The 20,672-nt window shown below is 38.0% G+C and overlaps 1 long non-coding RNA gene across 1 annotated transcript in view; it reads right to left on the reverse strand.

Annotated features, from left to right (window-relative positions):
• Window positions 1-20,672, reverse strand: part of LOC148897517 (uncharacterized) — an 82,272-nt gene that overhangs the window by 2,657 nt on the left and 58,943 nt on the right. Inside the window, exon 2 of the long non-coding RNA XR_016114916.1 lies at window positions 19,989-20,097. This is a non-coding gene — a long non-coding RNA (uncharacterized LOC148897517). The remainder of the gene's footprint in view (window positions 1-19,988; window positions 20,098-20,672) is intronic.

Here is a 20,672-nt window from a genome sequence, read left to right on the forward strand (position 1 = left end):
TTTTGTTTCCTAACTGACATCAGAAAAATGTTTTATAGCATCTAAAATACCCAACACGCAGGCTGTTATTTTTAGTCAGATGCAAAACACCAATAAAAATGACTTAAAGTGTCCCAAAACTGCCACAAAATGAGCTCGGAACTGGGCAGATTCAGAAAGTCCAGAAAGTCCCGCCCCCTGGTTCGTGACGTCACTATAGGTCACACACTGCATTGCTCCAGAATCAAAACAATGGCTTCAGAGAGTTCAGATTGGAAGATGTTTTCTTGTTACTTATCAAGTTATGAATATGATTCAAATAGTTCTGAAGAGGAAAACATACATGTTTGCAATCGATTAAAGAAGTCCTTCCGTATCAATTCGAGCCGTCTGGAGTCCAATGTAGCGCCCAGAAAATGCACAAGATGGCGCACAAGCTCCGTTGGAAATGGGCTGATTTGTCCGCTATTATTTGTCATAGAACAATAATCTTTACATCATTTGAAAGCTATTTAAATGAACTTTAATATGGTATTAGAAAATGTGTGATGAATTATTATTGAAAAATTTGTCACATCTCTACCTTTAATAGCTCACAAAATAACACTTTATTTTAAACCTGTGCTTTTCTTTATCTTACTGGGGTATACAGTGAGACCTCAACTTATGAACTTAATTGGTTTCCAGACAGAGTGTGTAAGGTGAAAAGTGTGTATCTAAAAAAAAAGTTCTCATAGGAAACCATTAAAATGGGAATAATCCGTTCCCGGGTTTCCATAAAATATACTTTTAAATAAGCCTTAAAACTACATACAACGTACCTTATTCTATTTATAATAACTGTGCTATTGTATTGTAATGAAAGAAATTCACTGCATTGTATCATAAAGTCAGTTTATTAACATTTGTGATGGTCATTTATGGCTTGATGGAATGGCGTTGGAGGTCGAAGGTCAAAGGGAATTGCATGAGGACTGTAATTAAAGAAATAAACTGTGCTGTAAAATAAAGTTTTATTTACCTTTTTGATGGTCGTTGATGGCTTATGGAAGGAGACTTAAGTCTTAAGGACTGTTGGTGCTGTTCGGTTGTGTGCTTCCGCCGAAGATCAATCCGCCAGCCGTGGTGAGTGTGTATTATGAAAATAGTGCTAATTATAAGGTTTAATTTTCATAAATTTGACGTTTATAAGACGAAAAGTTTGTAAGTTAAGGTGTTTGTAAGTTGAGGTCTCACTGTATTTGTTTTTTTCTGCTCAATCAATAATCAGGTGTCCGCTGCGGGGAAGGACGACGTGCTGCATGGAGCTACACGTCCTTTAATCTGTAGCTGCTCCATCGACACATGCTCGGTGCCATTTTTCTGCATCTAATCATCGCCTGTCATCACATCTTGATTGAAACCTTAATCAACTCTTTGTACCCACGAGGAAGTTGTTGATTTTGTATCCGGCACTGATATAGTCACGCTATCATCCAAAGTCCGCTTCTGGCTGGAAAACATGCATTTTTATTTTCGTCCATTGGGGGTTGCTGTAGTGCCAATGTGATTTTTTTTTTTGTTTACATGCTTGACGTCTTGTCACCAACAGGTGTCACTGCAGCACCAGTTATAACCCAGTTGACCGCGTACCGTTTCAGGATACTTAGCCTCGTCGATAAGTGAGAAGTGGGACGTCCTTAAATGATTATTTTAGGGGGTTCAGGGGTTTATGACGTCACAGACCGGTAAGATCCTTTAAAGGACAACCGACACCATTTTTTTGTTTCCTAACTGACATCAGAAAAACGTTTTATAGCATCAAAAACACTCAAAGCATGCAGGCTGCCTGTCTCTGTAATGTTTAACTGCCTCTCTCTCTCTCTCTCTCTCTCTCTCTCTCTCTCTCTCTCTCTCTCTCTCTCTCTCTCTCTCTCTCTCTCTCTCTCTCTCTCTCTCTCTCTCTCTCTCTCTCTCTCTCTCTCTCTCTCTCTCTCTCTCTCTCTCTCTCTCTCTCTCTCTCTGTCTGTAACCCCCACCCCCTCACTGCAGTGTTCTTGACCAATCACGTGGCTTTAACCGAAGACTGGGGGCAGGGAATAGAGGACAATAACAGTCGGCTGCCATTTTGTTGTTAGGAGAACGGGCTCGTTCGCGAACGACACATCACTCATTATGGCGCTCCTTGCGTATCCCGAAAAAGTTTGTATGCCAAGGTAAAATTGTCATAAATTTAACGTTCGTGAACCGAAAAGTTCGTAAGCCAAGGGTTCGTAAACCGATGTATCACTGTATTCCGTCTTGCTGCGATTGATCTTCATTCCTCTCCTTTCCAGAGCATACCTCCACATCTCTAGTTTCTAGTTTATTGTCTTCCAAAACAATGGCGTAAAATCCCAGAAACAGGTGGTCCACTGGCTGGATCTCCTTTTTTGAAATGATTTTGTTTTAGCCAAATCAATCATGTCACTAGAAAAAAAATCTACGACCCTAGTGTGAACTTTAGCGAGGTGTCCAGTTGTTTTTTCCCTCTCAGGTTATAAAACCGACTGATTCCTCATTTGTCACGTTCTGGTTGGCGACCAACGGGTGGCGCTGTCGGCCCTGCCTGCACCTGCACAGGTGCTGGTCGTTCCGATTAGTGGAAGACTGTCACGTTCTGGTTGGCGACCAACGGATGGCGCTGTCAGCCCTGCCTGCAGTGTGTGTTGGTCGTTCCAATCAGTGGCAGTTAAAAGGACTCCCGGCACGACCATTCCGTGTCGGGTCATTGCATTGTAAGTGTTTGCTGCACCCTGTCAGGTTTGTTTCATCTTGGCAGATTTGTACTCATGGTTTTCTTTGATACTTTGTACTTTTCTGTTCAGATGACTTTGACGTTTTAGATTTTGTTCCTGCTGACTTGATTTTAATACAATTTGTCAAATACATCCTGCTGCTCCCACCTCCCTGCTTTTTTTGGGATCCACAACCACCATCACCACCTTGCGAACCGTGACATCATTTATGTGACTGACAAGGGCAATGGACCCGAGTGACGGGAGCTGATAAAAAGCACACGTTCCTCGCTTATGTAATCTGGCAATTGAAATGATTTCTTCGGCGCTGCGTTCAGTACGCTGATGAACAGTATGGTACCTGTCAGGTTTTCAGAAGCATGTCAAAACCCCCAAAAAAATCAAGGTCTCTTTTCCCTCAACATATGCACACCCAGTCACTCCAATTTCCAGCCGGCAGCCTTGCAAGGGAGTCGCTCGAAAACTTGATACCACCGCTTTGTTGCGTTGCACTTGACGTATAGCGTCAGGGTCGTTTGTTTCAGGTCAAATTATGATCCAGGGTCCGACTTGGAATTCGGTGGCTGCCTCTCGGGACCAGTAGGGTATGAAAAGACTCAATGTCCATGGTGGACTTTGTCGGACTATTGCGGAGCCTTTACTTGTGCTTTTAATTAGAGACAATGGAGAAGCATGGTTGGTCCTGTGCCACATGTGGTTCTGTTTAGAGCAGGTGAAACAATGTCGGAAAACGGATCCGTCATCCAACGCATTCCAGAGATCAGTGAGGAATGGCGCTGGATCACACAAGAGCTCATCTTGAGGTGAAGGAAGTTGGAAGGATCGTCTTGCGGGTGTTACATTCCCAATGTGCTGCTTCACCCTTCATCTGAATGTTTGTTTCATTCGGGGATCAGTTTTAGAGATTTGAGATTGAGCACTCCTCGGTTTGGACCAGGAAAGTGAATCGACCTTGATCCCACCCGAGAACATTTGAGCCTAAATGCAGTGTCTGATCTGAAACTCATGACAAAAAGTTAGCAGACACCAGGGAAGACAACTCTGAAAAGTTACCATAAAGTTGCCTTTCCCATTTTTCACAACTTGAAACACAATAAGACGACTAAACGCAAAAACAAAAACATTGCTACCAAGTATAAATGTATGTATGTGTATGTATGTATATTTTTTTTAAATTAAGGAAGTACCTACCACAAATGCTCCCTTGCATAATTTATGGTAAATATCCCTCACTGAAGATTTTGCTCCAGTTGTCGTTTGTCGTCATGGTGCACAATGCAATGTTTGCGTTGCGTTGTCTGCTAACAGCCACGTGGCTCCTCTTTCTAAGCGCCTTTCAAAACCTTCAAGTACACTTTACAGTCACGGTATAGTCCGAAGCACGAAACAGCCTTTTGATTGGCTGCCATGCCAAGAATGCAAATTGCCAAACGAATGTTTGTTTGGTAATTTGCATACTCGGCACGGCAGCCAATCAGAAGCCTGTTTCGTGCTTTGTTTGGCAATTTTCATACTTGTCACGGCAGCCAATCAGAAGCCTTTTTCGTGCTTTGTTTGGCAATTTTCATACTTGTCACGGCAGCCAATCAGAAGTCTGTTTCGTGCTTCGGACTATACTGTGACTGTAAAGTGTACTTGAGAGTTGTGAAAGGCGCTTCGAAAGAAGAGTCCACGTGGCTCGTAGCAATTTGCTTGTAGCGTTTGCTCTATTGAATAAAACTATCAGCCTATTCTGTATTTTTAGCTTTCGTATCTTGAAATTTCTTTCATAACTAGAGGAAAATCTTCCTGTTGTGGCAATTCGTAACTTGAAAATGTCATATGAAGATACATTTCTCCTTTCGTTTTTCATCGAGAACTGCCTCATGTCACAAAGAGGGTACAGCAAGTGCTGAAGAATGAATGACTTTCTGTGTCTTTGTGGAGTGATTTTATTTGTTATTTATTTTTTTTTTATTTTTTTTTTTTTACTTCAAGATGGCGCCGCGAGAGTGGCTGCCTTTCGAGCAGCTGCTGTATTTTGTTTTTCTACTTCTTTCTTTCCTTTCCTCTTGCTGTCATAACTTTGCTGCTGTGAAATGTAAATTTCTTCACAATGAGACGAATAAAGGTACATCCAATCCAATTTAAATAAATAAAATAATATAAACTAACTGTACGACTGTTTAAGAAAAAAGACGGACGGTCATCTTCAAACCATCTCACTACTTGTTTTCATTTGATCGAAAGGTTGAAATGCCCGCAGTAAAGATTGTTTTGTGCTATTCGGAAAAGCACTCAGTCAACCCCAGACTGCGGTTGCGAGTTGGTGCAATCAGTCGTGGAGCTCAAATCAAATTGTCGGTAATCTTCTGTTTCCTGATATTAACTGCCACCGGCCATCAAAGTGCGATGGAAGGAACTCAAGCAATTGCGTTGGGAAAACTCAACCTCTAAAATACGTACGAGATTTCTCAAAATGTCCGCCGGTTTCCGAATGTCATTCAGACGTTCTGTCAGATTTGTTGAGTACGTTTTCAAAACACATCGACAAATCGCCCCCCCTCTCATCTTGCCAATTAGCCTTAAAGGACAACTGACACCATGTTTTTTTTTTCCTAACTGACATCAGAAAAAAGTTTAATAGCATCTAAAATACCTAAAACACGCAGGCTGATATTTTTAGTCATATGCAAAACACCAATAAAAATGATTTAAAGTGTCCCAAAACTACTTCAAAATGACCTCAGAAAGTTTCAGTTTCAGAAGGTCCCGCCCCCTTGTTAGTGACGTCACGCCAGGACGTATTGCCTTGTTCTAGAATCAAAACAATGGCTTCAGATTCAGAGAAGATGCTTTCTTGTTACTCATCCAGTTATGAATATGATTCAAATAGTTCTGAAGAGGAAAACATAAATGTTTGCAATCGATTAAAGAAGTCCTTCCGTATCAATTCGAGCCGTCTGGACTCCAATGTAGCGTCCCAGAAAATGCACAAGTTGGAAATTGGCTGATTTGCCTGCTGGGAATTTGTATCCACTTGTATATGGTGTTACTGCAATTGGTAGTCTTGGTGCGACACACACCGATCCACCATCACTTTATTTATGTGTTTTTCCTTCTAATTTCACCATCAACACAATGTTTTCAGAACAAACAAAGTACCCAAAATGCATTGTGTGTCGCTTTCTCGATCAGTTCGTTCCTGACATGACGTCACGTAGGCATCGTCATCAACTAAAAAAAAAAAGACTTCCTGAATGTAATGTAAAATATAGCTATATGCGGTGGAATCTTTGTAAAATACGCTCAGTAGAAGTCCTTTGAAGTGATTTTACAAATTATGGACACAACTTGTTGGTTGTCCTTTAAAGAGGACTGAAAAGAAATCAACGTCAACCCTGGTTTCTCTGTTTCGTATATCAACCTTGGATCCGACCGTGGAATTTATAATTGGGAGACGGAGACTGGGGAAAAATTATCTGCCACGCTCGAATTAGTTCTGGCATAAGTTCAGCCTGGAATCTTTACTGTTCTATTTCCCATAACATGGCTGGTGGAGGAAGTGGAAAGGGGTGTTGCAAGGGGGGTGGGGGGGTAATTCTTCTGGACTATGAAATCATCGCTCATATACATCCTCTGTCCAGACGAAAAGTGGCTGGGCTACGACCCAAACTCAGAATACTGCATGGCGTGGTTTGTTTCTTTCATCTCTTTCCTTTCAGGGCGCACGTGAGCGCTTTTCTTCAAGCTTTCGCTTACGAGTTCCGACCATGCCAAACGTCTACAGATTTACGATCTGGGGCACATTGCTAGCTCTTTTGAGCTATAAACGGCAAAGTGTTATGTCCAGAATCCCCGCTTGCTATATTAACCTACATTCTTTCCGACATGAGGCCACATGTACTGACTACAACCACATGGTGAGAAGAGGCAACCCTCACGGACCTTGACGACGGGGCGCTTACTAAAAATGAAACTATAGAATCAGAATCCTCTTTATTGTCCAAGTCAGTGGTTCTTAAACTGGTTTCGGTGAGTCGGTCTCAGGGGTTCGGTGGATCCTCCGCCGCAGAGGTCCACGCCTTAGTCTAGTCTGCAGTTTGTGGACAGTCTTTGAAAGAAGGGTTTGATGCATGAGCATACGAAACTGGTGGGGTTCAGTGCCTCCAACAAGATTAAGAACCACTGGTCCGAGTTTATAGAACACACAATGAATTTGTCTCTGGTAGAACACGCTGCATTAGTATCATCATAAGCAAAAGCCTGACAAATACGTATGGAAGGGCATAGTTCAAATGAGAACAGAACTGAAGCTACGATGACTATAACGGGATGCTGTCGGTGAGTCCGTCTCAGGGGTTTGGTGGATCCTCCGCCGCAGAGGTCTATCCCTTAGTCTAAAGGGGCGGTGGTTTAAACATTAAAGAGACAGGCAGACGACAAAGAGAGAGAGAGAGAGAGTTTGACAAAATGGATAGAAAACAGTGAAATTTGGACTTGTTTCAACTTTGATCGTTCAAAGGCAGAGTGTAGACTGCAAGGTTAAAATTCCTAGCAATCAGGCTCCACAAACAACCCGCACAAGCCCTCTGTACACTTGATGCAAAAAGCTATCAATCCAGCCAAACAGAACACAATTGATGAGGAACTAGGTAAAATTATCACAGAGAAAGCACCTACAAGGGATCATTCCTCAAGATGGTGAAAGAAGAAGGCTATGTTCCTCACCAAGTGCTTAATGCTGATGAAACCGGCCACTCCATTCCATCAAGCCATCAAGGACCATCACAAAGGTAAATAAAAAGTCTTTATTATACATTACAGTTTATTTCTTTAATTATAATACCATAGCATATTTATTATGCATAAAATAAGGTATATTTTGTGTAATTTGTTTTAAGGCTTAGAAAATTAGAAAGTAGAAAATTAGGTTTTATGGGGACCCAGGAACGGATTATTCTCATTTTAATGGTTTCCTATGGGGAATTAATTGTTGGGATACACACTTTTCGCCTTAAACACTCTGTCTGGGAACCAATTAAGTTCGTAATCCAAGGTATCACTGAAAAAAAACATGTTAGACCAGGTTGGAAGAACAATTGACAGCGGGAAGGTGATCTGCCATGGATGTATTGACACAAGTGAACGATCGCATTCACAGCTGGAATAAGACGAAAGGGAGAGCTGGGGGACAAATCCACCCGTGTTGGTTGAACTGCTGCTCCGTCGGCCGTGCCAACAGTACTAAAAAATACGAACTGTTTGAGAAGCAAACAAAGACAGCATTCCCCCTTGTCGTTTTGGCTGAACCCGAGGACACACAATCGACAGTTTTCCAAACGGAGTATCCGGATAATCACGTCGACTTTGGAGGAACGAAGCAGCGCGGTTACACGTTGGCATTGGTTCTCTTTCCCAAGAAACCGCAATGAGGAATTGATCATGATTTTATCTTGAAAAATATCCTAACTTCGGAGCTCAAAGATAATGTATTCCAGTTTGCTGTCGAGCAACTATTGTATCTTTTACAAGCAATATTTGCAGGTTTCCACGTTTTAGCTTGGTTATCGTGTCATGTAAGTTCAGAACAAAGTTACATAAGAAATAACCACTAAAACTCACCACTTACCACTTAATACTTTATGGAGCCTTTGTTTACCCAACCCACAACAAATCCCCCTAAAAATTAACTAGGGTGGTAATTACGGCAAAACAATGACTTATTGAGTTTTGTTTGGATTTTTATACATTTATTTGTTTGTCGGGTGGTAAATCGCAAAACTTCGCCACCCTTCTGGCCCCCCCTCCCCACACACACACACAAACAATTACAAAAAAAAGTCAATTGTTTCACAATTTGGCAGCGACGAACCATCTGGAAATTGTCATATTGACCCTAAAATGGCTACTTACAACTAAATGGCAGACTTTGTGTCTGTGGTGTGATAAGCATCATTGCCACCGGGGGGCGAGCATGTGCGGCTGACGTCATCAATAACAATAATAATACAGTAAAGTCTCGTTATATCGATATTCAAGGGAGTCCGAAAAATATCGATATAACCGGGACTATCGATATATCCGACCCCGTTTGCATGTAATTTTCTCCGTGCGTGTATAGAAATAGTATCGATATAACCGGGACTATCGATATATCCGATATCGATATAACGAGACTTTACTGTAATAATAATAATACATTTGATTTCTTAGCATCTTTCAAAACTCTATGCAAAAAGCTATCCATTACATCAAGGTAAATAAAACGACTTTACTACAAAGCACAGTTTATTCTTTTAATTACAATACCATAAAACATTTGTTACACATAAAATAAGGTATATTGTGTGTACTTTTAAGGCTTATTTAGTTGAAAATTATGTTTTCTGGGTACCTGGGAACAGATTATTCTCATTTTAATGGTTTCCTATGGGAAAGTAATGTTTGGAATACACACTTTTCGCTTTACACACACTTTCTGGGAACCAATTAAGTTCGTAAGCCAAGGGATCACTGTACATACAAACTAAACATGCTAATGGTTGCCCCAAATTCTTAATGACCTTCAAGAGGAAACCGTATCTACAAAAAATGAGTTTGAAACCTCTGTCCTAAGCTTTCTTTGATGCTCTCGGAGAAACAACTGTAAACAAGATGGAGGTCGACGGATGGACAACGTCGACGTTTGACATATTTGCGCATTGCCCGGCTAAACGTGGCTATCGAACGACATGACGCTACAGTCCACACCAACTTATCATGGGACTTTCTCGCAATTAAGACAAAGGAACTGAAAATCGCTCTCTGAAGTTAATCAGGGTCTTCTGAACTCTGACACAACAAACCATATGTTGTCCACGTCACCCGAACCCGTCGCAGTTCATGGAACCCATTAAGAAGCTAATGAACGGTACGCTACAAGTCAATAGCAGGTGAACCCGTCATTAGATGAGCACCGGCGGCTTGTGGCAACAATTGCCTCTCACCCGACAATCAACCCGGGCGATTAATCATCCGACAGCTGCACCTTCGCATGGGGTCCGTCGGGGGGGGGAAGAGAAGAGGAATTGTGGGTAGCGGCCAGAGGTTGGGGGGTTTACAGATGGAGCGTTTGAAGTCTGAGATGTTATGGTTGAGGAAGAGAGTCAGGGCACCCCCTGGAGAGAGTGTTTAAGGGTTGGGTTGAGAGGCTCTCGGAGTGTTTTCGATTAGGCTTCTAATCCGTCTAACGAAGGCCAAATTTGGTGTTTCGTTGTTGTGTAAACGGTGACCTTTGTCCCGGTGACCCTTCCAGCTCCTTGTCTTTCATCAGGGCTAGCAAAACTGCTAATGGAGTCAAGCTGGTAGATTCAACACGATACATGTTTATTGATCTAGCGCTTTCTTAGCAACTGCAGCTGTTACAATTAAAGCTACGTGCTAGCTAACGTCGATTGTATAATGTACACTTATACTTGAATAAAAGTACAACATTTTATGATCATAAATACTCTTAAATATTAGAATTATTGTACATTTTATTCATTTACTTCACTTCAGTAGTGTAGTTCAAGATCAGCATGTTAGCTCAGGACCGAAGCTAGGTAGCACGTTAGCTTGTCCATCAAGTTAACAACACGCCTCAAAAGCTAATGCTAATTGTTTTTTTAGCAGGTTATTATTGGCCAGCGATAGTTTTATTACTTTAAATAAGAATAAGAGTTCTTTGTCACCTCAACGTGTGAAAACCTGTCAGACCAATCGAGTCGTTTTGCTGATTTTTTTACGTAAGTAAAACGATCAGGTATCAAGTACAGTGATACCTCAGCTTACGAACTTAATTGGTACCCAGAAAGTGTGTGGAAGGCGAAAAGTTCGTGAGCTAAAGCGTTTGTAAGCCGAGGTATCACTGTATAAGGAGTGAAAGTACAATATAATAATAATAAAGTAACTCAAATAGATAGAAAGCTAGGTAGTTAGCTAATATATACAGTAATAATAATAATACATTTAATTTATAAGCGCCTTTCAAAACTCTCAAGGTCACTTTCCAGTCAAAGGATACGTTTTTCTGTGGGTGAGCAGCAGCAGCCACACGCGCCAGCGTTCACTCAACCCGGAAGTAACTCAAATAGATAGAAAGCTAGCTAGATAGCTAATACATAGCTAGCTAGATAGCCGGCCAGGGAGCTAGATAACAAATAGCTTGCTAGCGAGAAGCCAGCTAGATAGCCGGAATGCTAGGTAAATCTCCTTCTTTTCCTTTTTGACTGAAAAAAAAAACGACGTTACTCGAGTAGAGTAATAAAGTATTCACTGCTTCCTGAACCCAGTCCGCAGAAAATGCGCCACATCAACATTCTCTCACAGAGATTCCCGGGTGATTAAACTCCCGCGTCTGATCTTGGAATAATGGAACGATACTGATCCAAACCCGTTGTTTGACTTTCTTTCTGATCAAATGTTTCCGGCTCTTCATTGCCACAAATCGTTCGAAAAAAAGAAAAGAAAAAAAAAATCTGTTTCGTATGTTTCTTGGACACAATAATCACTCGTGATTACAGCAGAGGCCATTCATAGGCCTTGCATCATAAACTTAACGATCAAGGGCGTTTGATTTTTTTTTCATTCATCAAAGTGAATGGAAAAGAAAAGAAAATACTGAAGCTGATGAATTAGTCATATAAAACATTCAAAGCCGTTTAACACAGAAAAAGAAAAACAATAAACAACGAATATGATTCACAGCACATTTTAGCTAGAATTAGCCTCCTAAGGGGGAAGTTTTGTTAGTCAGAGTTCACCCCTTCGACTTCTGGAGAGTAATAATAATAATAATAATAATAATAATAATAATAATAATAATACATTTCATTCATAAGTGCCTTTCAAAACTCTCCAGGTCACTTTACAGTCACAGGATAAGTTTTTCTGTGGGTGAGCAGCGGGAGCCACACGCGCCAGCGTTGACTCAACCCAGAAGTAACTGAAATAGATAGAAAGCTAGCTATCTAGCTAATAGAAACAATAATAATAATAATAATAATAATAATAATAATAATAATACATTTCATTTATAAGCGCCTTTCAAAACTCTCCAGGTCACTTTACAGTCACAGGATACGTTTTTCTGTGGGTGAGCAGCGGGAGCCACACGAGGCCAGCGTTGACTCAACCCAGAAGTAACTCAAATAGATAGAAAGCTAGCTAGCTAATAGAAACAATAATAATAATAATAATAATACATTTAATTTATAAGCATTTTTCAAAACTCTTCAAGGTCACAGGATACAGTCGCTGATAGCTACCTAGCCAGCTAGATAGCTAGATAGCTAGCTAGATATCTAGCCAGCAAGCTAGACAGCTAATAGATAGTATGGACTCTTTGAAAGGGGAAGTGTTGCCCCCCCCCAAAAAAATTAAGCAGCAAAATCTGCCCATGTTTTGCTATTTTACGAGGCGGCCATTTTGCCATGGGCCGTCAAGTGTGTGAAAGTGACATCACGGTGACTCTGGGTACCAGGTAACGACCAATCGCGGGTGATGTATTTTCTAGTTGTGGTCACAGTCACTAGTTGAGATCTTTGGCACTGGGATGTCATTTTGGGTTAAATACAAGACACCAAACGAAAAAGGTGACAAATAGTGGCTCCGTTTTTAGTTCCCTTTTTAAAATGTCATTCATTTATTTATTTATTTATTCGTTTATTCATTCATTTATTTCTTTATGTATGTATTTATTTATTCATTTATTTTTGTGCTCTTTATGTATTTATTTATTTTATATATTTATGTATGTATGTATTGATTTGTGTATTTATTTGTTCATTTGTCTATTTATTTATTTATTTATCTACTGTATTTATTTATTTATGTGCTCTTTATGTAATTATTTATTGATTTATTTTATATATTCATGTATGTATTTATTTGTGTATTTATTTGTTCATTTATCTACTGTATCTATTTGTTTATTTATGTATTTATGTGTGTATTTATTTATGTATTTATGTATCCATTTATTTGTGTATTTATTTATGAATATATGTATGCTTTTATTACGTATTTGTTTGTTTATGTATATGTTTGTTTATTTATTTACTGACATATTTATGTATTTATTTTGGTATTTATTTATTTATTTATTTATTCATTCGTTTATTCATTCATTCATTCCTTCATTCATTCATTCATTCATTTATTTCTTTATGTATGTATTTATTCATTCATTTATTTTTTGTGTTCTTTATGTATTTATTTATTTTATATATTTATGTATGTATGTATTGATTTTTGTATTTATTTGTTCATTTATTTATTTATTTATTTATTTATTTATTTATTTATTTGTTATGTGTTCTTTATGTAATTTACTGATTTATTTTATATATTCAATTATGTATTTATTTGTGTATTTATTTGTTCATTTATCTACTGTATGTATTTGTTTATTTGTGTATTTATTTATGTATTTATGTATCTATTTATTTGTGTATTTATTTATGAATATATGTATGCTTTTATTATGTATTTGTTTTTTTATTTATATGTTTGTTTATTTATTTATTGACATATTTATGTATTTATTTTGGAATTTATTCATTCATTCATTTATTTGTTTATGTATGTATGTACAGTAAAGTCTCGTTATATCGATATTCAAGGGAGTCCGAAAAAATATCGACATAACCGGGACTATCGATATATTCGACCCTGTTTGCATGTAATTTTCTCCATGCGTGCATAGAAATAGTATCGATATAACCGGGACTATCGATATATCCGATATCGATATAACGAGACTTTACTGTATTTATTTATTCATTTATTTTTTGTGTTCTTTATGTATTTATTTATTTTAGATATTTATGTATGTATGTATTGATTTCTGTATTTATTTGTTCATTTATTTATTTCTTCATTTGTCTATTTATTTATTTATCTACTGTATTTATTTATTTATTTATTTGTTATGTGTTCTTTATGTAATTATTTATTGATTTATTTTATATATTCAATTATGTATTTATTTGTGTATTTATTTGTTCATTTATCTACTGTATGTATTTGTTTATTTGTGTATTTATTTATGTATTTATGTATCTATTTATTTGTGTATTTATGAATATATGTATGCTTTTATTATGTATTTGTTTTTTTTATTTATATGTTTATTTATTTATTGACATATTTATGTATTTATTTTGGTATTTATTCATTCATTCATTTATTTCTTTATGTATGTATGTATTTATTTATTCATTTATTTTTTGTGTTCTTTATGTATTTATTTAGTTTAGATATTTATGTATGTATGTATTGATTTCTGTGTTTATTTGTTCATTTATTTATTTATTTATCTACTGTATTTATTTATATATTTATTTGTTATGTGTTCTTTATGTAATTATTTATTGATTTATTTTATATATTCAATTATGTATTTATTTGTGTATTTATTTGTTCATTTATCTACTGTATGTATTTGTTTATTTGTGTATTTATTTATGTATCTATTTATTTGTGTATTTATTTATGAATATATGTATGCTTTTATTATGTATTTGTTTTTTTATTTATATGTTTGTTGATTTATTTATTGACATATTTATGTATTTATTTTGGTATTTATTTATTTATCTATCTATGTATTATGTATTATATCCATTATTTCTAATCCAGGCGGACATTTTGCTTGAACAAGACTTTTGGCATGTTCACAGCGCTCACTGTTCTTTCGGAAAAAGAAAAAAAAAACAAGTCCTTAATCTCATTTTGGTTGATTTAAGACATAGAGGGGCCCAATGTTGAATGTTGAATACCTGAGTCTGAAGACGAGGGGAGTCGAGGGGGGGTTTAGTGCTCGGAGACAGTAAGTCCTTTCTCTCTAATTATGCTATTCCAGGAGCCGTAATGATCCCCTTTTCTGCCTTTTTCACTCTCACTAAATAAAAAGCCTCCAATGCAGAACTGCCATGCCAAACCACAACTGTCCTTTCCACATCCTCTCATATTCCCACCCAAAACGTTTTGTTGCCAAGGAGTGCACGCATATTCATCTGGCAACCCCCCCATTTACACCACCTTTCCTTGCCATGTGCCCTTGTTTGGACTTAATATCGACGAGAGGAATTTAAAACAAATGTATTGCCGACAAATGGGCTTTTTTTTTTGGTACCTACCTAATGTGAGGTTACATAAGATGGCGAATTTCTGGTTAACATGCCCGAATGTGCGGTAATGTGCTTTTAATTCTGATAATTGCCTTACAAGGAGATTACATTTTGGCCCGGTTTGTTTTCTCGGTTTGTGTCATGACGCAATGGCGACCAATTTCCGCAACAACAACAAAAAAAAAAAAAACAGCAGGATGTTCTTCTACAGAGAAAATGGGAAATTCTGGATTGTTTTTTTTTTATTAAAGATGGTAGGCGTGGCTTATTTTATTGTATTTTTTTTTTTTTTTTTTTGATAGCCTGACGGATATCTGGTTTTGATACAGGTAACTTCATTTTTTTATATGTTCTGTAGTCAAATCAACCACATTGTTTATATTACTACTACTCCTACTACTACTACTACTACTACTACTACAGTGAGACCTCAACTTACAAACACCTTATCTTACAAACTTTTCGTCTTACAAACGTCAAATTTATGAAAATTAAACCTTATAGTAAGCACTATTTTCATAATACACACCCACCACGGCTGGCGGAGTGATCTTCGGCGGAAGCACACGACCGAACAGCACCAGAGGTTAAGTTACCAACAGTCCTTATGGAAGGCGACTCTCTTTCCATAAGCCATCAATGACCATCAAAAAGGTAAATAAAACTTTATTTTACAGCACAGTTCATTTCTTTAATTACAGTCCTCATGTAATGCGCCTCTCTTTCCAAACAGCAATTCCCTTTGACCTTCGACCTCCAACGCCATTCCATCAAGCCATAAATGACCATCACAAATGTAAATAAAGTGACTTTATGAGACAATGCAGTGTATTTCTTTCATTACAATACAATAGCACATTTATTATACATAGAATAAGGTATGTTGTGTATAGATTTAAGGCTTAATTAGTTGAAAAGTATATTTGATGGAAACCCGGGAACGGATTATTCCCATTTTAATGGTTTCCTATGGGATTTTTTTTTTTGAGATACACACTTTTCGCCTTACACACTCTGTCTGGGAACCAATTAGGTTCGTAAGTTGAGGTCTCACTGTACTACTACTACTACTAGTACTACTACTACTAATAATAATAACTTTCATTTTAAGCGCCATTCAAAGCTCTCAAGGACACTTTACAGTCACAGACAAGCATAGGTACTATAATCAATAAAATGCAATCACAAATAGAATACAATAAATAAAATAGAGTTATAAATAGAAACAAGAGAAAGAGCTACACAGAAAAATGCAATTTTAAATAGGTGGCTTTTGAGATAGGATTTGAAGGTGGGAAGAGAATCAATGTTACGAATGTTGGGAGGAAGTGAGTTCCAGAGTTTGGGGGCAGAGCAGCTGAAAGCCCTGTCCCCAATCGTGCTGAGACGGGAATGGGTGGGGGGCATAGAGGTGGAGGGAGGACGAGTATCTGATGGAACGAGAGGGAATGAAAACCAGCATCGTGAAATGGTCGCAAATGGTGTAAAATGCCATAGGCATTGCTAACGGTTAGCATCGCTCGTCGCAGTTTAACTCATTCACGAATTTATTCAGGAATTAAAAATATGAATATATGTATTTTCACCCCCTTTCAAATTCCTGCTGTGGACTGCAAATTTCCACATTGTGGGACAATTAAAGGCTTTCTGATTCAGCTGTTTTTTTTTTCATGCTTGGGTGCCGATACAGCGCTGGCCATGGCCTCTAGCAATGTTTTTTTCTTTTCCGCAAGAGGGCAGCATTTCCCTATCTTCCATGTTAGCGCTTTGTTACAGCTTCAGCTATTGTTAAAGCGCTATAGAAATAAATATGTATGTATTGCATTGTATTTTGGACAGCCGCCCTCATTTCAAGCTCATATAACTCCAGACTCATATAATTTAGGAATTAACTCTTTTTATCTGATGAAAGAAGAGAGTCTAAGGTTTCTAATGCTGTATTAAATATTTATGTAGTCCTGAAACTCAATGGGTCCTGGAATTTAAGTGACAATGCCAACAACCCTGGCACTGGAGTGGACACATTTTTTGCACATCGTCTGGCAGTGAATGAGTTAAAATGGCCGCCTTTCATACATATGCAATTTTTGATGTTTTTTTTTTCTACTCGCTGTCCCTTTGCGGCGATGTCGAGACGTGTAATGAGGCACATCGGGCCTGCAGTCTCGCCAGGATGCTATTATGTGATACCCGCGTCGCCCGCATCCTATTTTTAACCTCATCTCTTCCCCGCTTGAACCACACTCGAATCCAGTCCGTACGCTTTTCTTTACATTCATAACTTTGACCTCCGCGTATAAATCAAATCTCAGACGCATATTTCATGCCGGTTCTTCTCTTTTGATTACACGCCCTGTCAACGTACGTCCCTGAATGTTCACTTTGGAAAAGGATCACTCTCTGTGACTCTGACCAACTGTGAAAACTCACCGGGGCTTAATCTGGAAACTGTGCAACAAACGTGACCCTTGACCCCAAGGCCTCACTCAGGAAATAATGAATTCACCTTCCCCTGGAAACGCACCGACGAGGTTTCAAGTCAAGAAATATGTGACCAGGGTTGTCAAACTTAGAGTTGGATTGATGAGAAGCTTTGCTAATATGCTAATATCGATGAAAATATGCTAATATCAATGCTAATGTCGATGTTTCTTCGGACGTCATCTGTACTTCTTTGAAGGTGTCGGACGTTTCGCTACTCATCCAAGAGGCTTCGTCAGCGAACTATTTTTTTTGCTGGTAGCTCTGGCCCTATATATATATATATATATATATATATATATATATATATATATATATATATATATATATATATCCTTAAAGTCCAGACGTGGCAGTGCCAGACTCTGCTACGATTGGTCCTTGCTCTCAGGTAGGGGGGGGGAGCAGAGTACTACTTCCTGCGGCTACACTGATTACTTCTATTGTCCTGCATGAGTATAGGGTGATTGCCCCATTTGCTCTGGTATCACCTCATCAGCATAACTAAGCCTGTGTTGCCAAAGAGGTCCATTGTAGGAACAATCCAAGTTGAACCTCACCCCACCATGGCGATTTAGTGAAGGGTTTTGCTGTTTTATGAAAATCGCTTCTTTTACTCCCCTTTCAAACCATCTATTTTCTTTCGCGAAAATTTTAACCTCATTGTCGTCAAATGAGTGGTTGCTAGCTTTTAGGTGCATATGTACTGCCGATTGAGGCCCTCTAGTATTATCCCTGCGATGTTGATAAAGTCTTTTTTTGAGAATTTGTTTAGTCGTCCCAATGTATTGCTTTTTACAATTTTCATTTTTACAATGTATTAAATAAACTACAAAACTACAAAAAGAAAGTCATGTAGTAATGTATAACAGCAAAACCCTTCACTAAATGGCCATCGTGGGGTGAGGTTCAGTAGGGATATATATATATATATATATATATATATATATATATATATATATATATATATATATATATATATATATATATATATATTTTTTTTTGCTGGTAGCCAAAACTACCAGCAAAAGATTTTAGTTGCTGACGAAGCCTCTTGGATAAGAAGCGAACTGTCCGACACCTTCAAAGAAGTACAGATGACGGTTGAAGATGAAGAAACCTTTTCATCGATGGACCACTCTTGTACGACTGAGAGCTTCGACAGACAAAAACCAAAAATATGTGATGAGAAATATTCTGTTTTTAAAAAATTACCCCCACCGCCCACATTTAATTATTATTCTGACCAGGTCAATGCGTCCTTTTCAAAAATCCAGTTTGCCCACCCGCGGCTTGGTTTGTATTTGCCCACTTGAGCGCCGTATCAAAACATTGGCTTAAAAAACAACAACCTTTCCACCCTCCCTTCACCAAACGCTTTGTCCCCAAGTGTTATTTGACCTTTGGGGCCTCGTCGCCAGCGCGAATGGGAGCGGCTTACATAAGCGTGCAGCTGTTCCCCTTTGAGAACATTCCGGTTGTGGCTGACCTGCGTGAGGTGGCAGCCAGCGATAAGACGTGCGTGCCAGCTTGGGGAGTTTGTTTGCGTGTCTGACAACAACAGAGCTGTCATTAGCGCCCTGGCGCGCTGATTACGGGTGCTGCGTGCAGGCCCTGTGGAAGCGCACCTGGGGAGCGGCTCACACCTGCGTGCCCCCCGCACCCTCCTGGGACCCCCTCCATCAAAATACTTACTTAAAGGACAACCGACGTCACTTTTTTGTTTCTTAACTGACATCAGAAAAACGTTTATATTTATATATATATATATATATATATATATATATATATATATATATATATATATATACAGTAAAGTCTCGTTATATCGATATTCAAGGGAGTCCGAAAAAATATCGATATAACCGGGACTATCGATATATCCGACCCTGTTTGCATGTAATTTTCTCCGTGCGTGCATAGAAATAGTATCGATATAACCGGGACTATCGATATATCCGATATCGATATAACGAGACTTTACTGTATATATATATATATATATATATATATATATATATATATATATATATATATATATACACACACACACATATATATATATATTATATACATACACATATATATACATATATATATACATACACATATATATATACATATATATATATATATATACACATATATATATATATATATATATATTGAAAGGCGCTTATAAATGAAATAAATATATATATATATATATAATTCATCCAATTATTCATCTGGTTATTTATGTATTTATTTATATGTATTTGTTTAGACATATTTACATATTTAATTAATGAATTCATTTATTTGATGAGAAATTTATTTAAAAAAAATATGTGTATATATATTTTGGGGGAAAAAATAACATTGAAGATGTTTTCCATTCTAAGCAATAAAAGGGCTTATATTTCAGGGGAAAATTGCATACATATATATATATATATATATATATATACAATATAGTACTTTTTTTAATGACGTACAATACTAATATGTACTATATTTATTTTCAATCTGCTCGGTTTTTATGACAAAATCATTCATTCTGTGTGGATTTAAAACACAACAAAACAAAAACAAAACAAGCCAGCCATGAAACTTGCTGAAAAAGACATCAAAGTACCTCAGGGCTCAGATCAGGGTCCACCTGTTTTCTGGATTTGGTCCCAAGGTGTTTTTAAACATCAGCATTTTGTCACTATGATGGACATCAAGTGGCAAAATGGCCGCCCCTGGAGACAGATAAAAGTAGAAAATTCAGCCATCGACAAACAGTTAAAGATACTTCCTTGTACCATGAGAAGGAGACTCAGGTGCCAATTGTGGAACTCGTCGTAGCACACTTGACACATCACTGTGAATGGAGTGACAACGAAGCAGGACTTTCAGTCGTGGGTGTGCGCAAAGGTGTCATGGGGGGGCAGCGTGGGATGGGGTTTTGTTTTCAAAACTCATATCCTCTTCCATCTGGGCCTCATTGAACGCAGCCTCCATCTGAGTTATGCAACAACAAAAAAATTCTCTGTATGAGGTGTTCATTCAGGGGGTCACATGTCACATATCACATAATCACCACCATTTTCAAGCTTCGCAGTTGCCATTTCGGGGTCGGGGTTGAAGTGCCCCTCGCAAGCCATTATGGAGGTGACTAGAAGGTTGAGGTTTATAGAGCATGCAGGCAATGTTCCACAGAGGAGGTGTTCTCTCTCTCGGAGGCAATGGGTTTATTGTTCCAAGTGAAATGGGAGACGATTGATGCCTATAGGTAGCAGGGCTGCCGGGTGTCTGGAATGGATTACCCGTCCCG

This window comes from Hippocampus bargibanti, linkage group LG05 (assembly GCF_051943395.1).
Source record: "Hippocampus bargibanti isolate YZ-2025 linkage group LG05, ASM5194339v1, whole genome shotgun sequence".
Lineage (NCBI taxonomy): Eukaryota > Metazoa > Chordata > Actinopteri > Syngnathiformes > Syngnathidae > Hippocampus > Hippocampus bargibanti.